Here is a 4,906-nt window from a genome sequence, read left to right on the forward strand (position 1 = left end):
TATTTTTTTCAAGTCACTTATTCTACTTGCCTCTCCAGTGTTGGTAAACCTAGGGGTTGCTGATAAGATGATAGGAGAGGGGCCCTAGGAAAACTAGCTTGAGGTCCTACATTTGACTTAGGAAAAGTATTTTGGGAAAAATATTATTGTGAAAAGGGAGGCCTTTGGAGTCCAGGTTGACCTTGATTATAGAAATTAGAAGGCCCTGCTTGGTTGCCCTGATTCCAAGAGAAATTTGGGTGATTTCTCCATCCTGGATTGTAGGTGTTACTATATGGATTATTCTGGTATAAGGAATTAACAATATCAATAGAAGTGCCCCCAGAGGTGTTGGGGCATTCTTCTATGACATGTCCAGGGGACTGGCACCAAGCACAAATCTTAACCAAATTGACTTATGATGGCTCTCTAGGAACAATAGCCTCAATCCTCTTGATTAGGCTATCCAAATGGGCTTCCTTAGCTACTATTCCATCCACAAAATATCCTTTTCCTCCTATGGTTCTTTCACTCTCTTAGGTTGATTCCCACTCACGGGTTTTGTCAGCTAAGTCAAGTAAGAATTCCCATGCCTTTCCTTCATCTGTAAAGGATGTGAATCCCTCAAGGCACATAGACTCTATCATTTGTTTAGTTGGGTAATCAATACCCTCAATAAATTATTTGACATAAATGCCATAGGTCTAGGCCATGGTGAGGGCATTCTTGGAGTAGATCCTTGAATCTCTCCATAAGTTTGGAAAATGACTCACTAGGCTTTTGCCTAAACTGAAGGATATCACTCTAAGCTTATTGGTCTTGTGAGTTGGGAAAAACTTCTTAAGGAAGACAACTGTGAACTGTTCCCATGAGGTTATGAAATTTGTGGGTAACCCATACAACCACTTCTTAGCTTGGTCTTTCAATGCAAAAGTGATAAACCTAAGCTTAACAGCATCATCAGAAAGCTGTTGGATCTTAATTAGAACACATACCTCTTCAAATTCCCTTAGAAATAGGTATACATCCTCAGAGGTCAACCCATGGAAGTGGGGCAACATAGTGATGTATTGAGATTTGAGTTCAAAATTATTGCCCTGGGCTTGTGGTAGAACTATGCAGGAAGGTTGGGCTGTTCTAGCAAGGTAGAACCTATCTTTCAGAGATTTAGGTGAAGGGTTTTGCTGTTGGTCTTCCATATTGAAGGGTTTTAAAGAGAGCAAACGTATAGGGTCACTACTTGTTGGATCTCTTCTTTCTAACCGATTCTTAGTATTACGTACCCACCTAACACTCATGCAACAGAAAACTACCCACAACTAAAGTAAGACAAGCACAAAAGAATGGATAGCAAAACTTTTTTTTAATTATTTTTTGATTTTTTTAAAAAAATTTTTTATGATTTTTTAGTTTTTTTTTTTTTTTGGCTTTTTGGGAGCTTACCGGCAGGGATCTAGGGTTGCTCAGGTCAATTCTTGAGGTACTACTACAAGGTGAAACCTACCTTTATCATACTATGAAGCATGGCGACCTCCATTGATACAACTATTATTGCAAGTTGTTCTTCTCAGGAATTCAATAAAAGAAAAGAAAAAAAAAAAAAAAACAAAGCACTTCGATTTACCAAAAGAAAGCAAAAAATAACATGGAACTGTCTCCTAACAACGGAGCCAAAAACTTGTTTGAAATTTTAAAATATAACCGCAAGCGTACGGATCAGTGCAGCTACGGGTCAAACACAAGGAGAGCAACCACTTTATTTTTTTTCTTTTAATAATGCGAAAGTGAACTGATTAATGGTTGTGATCTAATTCTAATTACCGCCCTAAACATATGTATCTAAAATAACGTCCTAACCATTCTTCATCTAAGAATTTAAAGAGTAAGCCACGTAATTAAAATTAAATAAATAAATAACTGAAAATAAACAACCCACACAATTAAAAAAAAAATAATAAAGGAAAAAAATGCTGAGATAAAAATAAAGTAAAAGAAAGGGGATAAAGCTAGAAAGAGACGCACAAGTAGGTTTCTCTATTTAGCCCAAGGGATGCATCATAATATGAGCTTCCCTACTTGACCAAAGAGTCACTCTTACAAGGGTTACTCTACTTGGCTTTAGGAAAAGGGAGATAATTAAAATAAAAACAATAAATTGATGGTTCTATGGCTAGGAGGGGCAAAGCCAACACATACACTAGCCATGAACCTTGGGGGAAAGGGATAGCAATAATGTGACGACTAAAATTAAAATCCTAAATTAAGAAAGAAAGGGAAGTCAGAAGAGAGAATGAGAGGGGGGAGAGAAGACTACTGAATGAGCCTATTTACTTGAACTTCAACTCTTGAACTGAAAACTTGATCGATTTGAGATACTACCAGTACTAAAAACCAGATCTGGAATAAACCAAATCTGAAATTTCTAGTACTAGAGAAAACAAATCTGAAGAAAAAATAAATTGAACTTGAAAGACATGCTTCATAGCTTGTTCTTGTCACCTAGAACTAAGCCTAGAACTAGAACATGAAAATTACAACTTGAATTGCTTAAACAATAAAAATAAAAGACTGAATCAAAAACAAAAGTGCTTGCATTAATTGAATAAAAAGAACTTACAAAAGTGTTTAAAGCATAAACCTAGAACTAGAGCTAGAGAAAGAGATAGAACAACTGAAAAAAAACCCTAGAAGAAGAATGAATTGTCCCCCCTACTCTGACATGAGTTGTATTTATAGGGAATGGAGAAGCAGGGTAACAAATTTCTCTTTCCTAAAAGGGAGAAACCCACAATTGATAGTGAGATCTTTTGAGACCAAAAGTGCTAAGGTGGAGGAGAGAGAAGAGATAAATAAACTTGGATAAATTTCCTATTTTGCTTATTTTCTTTCCTTTTTTTTAATTTATTTGTCTCTTATTTTTCTCCCTCCAAGGGACGATTTTCCTTCTTGCTTTGTGTGATTTGGACAATCTTTTGGTGATGATGTGGAGGAGAGAGAAGATTTGGATAAGATTTATTTCTTCTTTTTTTTTTTTCTTTCTTGCGTAGGAAACCCCTCCCACAATTTTCCTTGCTTTTAATTTGATGTGGAAATCCCCTCCATACCCTTAGTGCTTTAAATGAGTGAAAAGTAAGAAATCTTCAACAAAATTCTCCATAAAAAAAACAACCATGAGATTCGAACTTGAGACCTCCTAGTGAGCAAGGGAATTTTACACACTATAGCTCACCAAGTACACTAGGTAGTTGTTGTTGGAGAGATATGACGCCCGATAATGCTTAAAGTCTTTAAAATACAAAACCTGCAAAAAGAGAGTAAAACCCAAGGTATCTCCATTCTAAATATATAAAATGCATGTTTTATTACCCTAGATTTCACACATAAATGTGCTCATCAAAGACACTATGGGACCGGCTAAAAACTAGACCGAACCAAACCAATCGATTATCAAACCGAGATCGAATCGAATGAAACCAATACAAAAATAAGTGATTTTTAGATCATAAATAGGTGAATTAATCATCCAACTTTTACTATATTAGTGAGAATACATTTTGTTGTAAGGAGAATTGTTACAATCAATGAATATGTGGTTATGAATAGGGAAATTTATTTGTAAATTGTAACAATGCTTCATTAATTTTGGTACACTCATGCCTTGACCCAGCCTAATTTGAACTGTTGTGATAGGTCTCAAACCGGAAGTGGGAAGTACAGTCGAATTTTGGCTCGCGGCCACCCATTGCCGAAGGGGAAGAGATGACCCCACATATTCGTGTATTGCTTGCCTATCCAACTGGAGGGGATTCGTACCTTCTGATTCCAGATGGTAAGTGACTCGACACCCCACACTTGAATCCTGGCACACACCAAAATTTCCAGAAGACCATGAACACAGCCTAAGGCAACTACCAATTCAAGACTAATTGGAGGACAAAAAGTAGTCAAGATAGGTTACTGTTTTAACCACCGGAAATAGCCTGGGCCTGTTTTCGTTGGCCATTTAGGCTGCTGGTTAGGTTTTGATGCCTATGGGTCCCGCCACCTGCATTGTGGACCAACCTAGATGATTCCAAATCCTCCCCGACACATTCCTCATGACAGCTACACCTTATGGACCAAAGTGGTAGGGTCCACATTCCTCAAAAGTTGGATTAACCCATTCGAACCGGTTAGGACCAAGCCAAATAGGCCCTAAGGCCTAATGTGCCATATAAGTGGATTTCCTCATTTCTCACTTGTGCACAAATGTGAGAGGGGAGAAGGAGGAGATAAAGGAAGAAGAAGAAGAGGAAGAAGGAGAGGAAGGACTCACCTTGGCTTCCGGCTGTGGCTCTGTTGCTGGAATCCTTGCCGGAGGTAAGTGCAACCTCTTCTGCCACTCTCTTTCTTTGTTTTAAGCTAGGGCAGGCTAGGTATAGGAGGAATGTTGGGCCACAAACCTTCTTGAGCTCAGGAATTGTGTGTTCCACATCCTTGGTGCCATTGTCGAGCTCAAACGGAGTCCGGTGAACTCTGACAACAAGATTGACCAAATGACCACCTAGGGTTTTGATCATTCGATCGATGTATCTCCCAAACGGCTAGATGGAATTGGGATTTTAATAGCTCATAATGATGCTAGGTGCATCCCCCACAAACTCCATGGAACAAACCCTGGCGATCGGGCCCAAGCTGAAAAGCCCCCAAATCTCACAGGCAGTTTTGTACTACCACCAGAAATATGCCACCAGAAGAACTGGGGCTGTTTCCGGTGGGCTACTTCTGATGACCACCTGAGCCTTAGGAGCTCTCTATTAGGTCCACCGGAAATAGGACTGATATTTCTGGTGGACAGTCCCTATTTTCGGTGGGTGTTTCCGGTAACAATATTGTCACTATGGGACTTTGCCTGTACCCTTTGGGTGTGACCGTGAGGGCCCCTCCC

The 4,906-nt window shown here is 39.0% G+C and overlaps 1 non-coding gene across 1 annotated transcript; it reads left to right on the forward strand.

The window, feature by feature from the left end:
* The first annotated feature begins 685 nt into the window (after positions 1–685).
* LOC122067065 lies at positions 686–791 on the forward strand. Its single transcript, XR_006136569.1, has one exon. It is a non-coding gene; the product is annotated as a small nucleolar RNA R71 (small nucleolar RNA).
* Positions 792–4,906: the final 4,115 nt, after the last annotated feature.

This window comes from Macadamia integrifolia, unplaced genomic scaffold (genome assembly GCF_013358625.1).
Source record: "Macadamia integrifolia cultivar HAES 741 unplaced genomic scaffold, SCU_Mint_v3 scaffold269, whole genome shotgun sequence".
Lineage (NCBI taxonomy): Eukaryota > Viridiplantae > Streptophyta > Magnoliopsida > Proteales > Proteaceae > Macadamia > Macadamia integrifolia.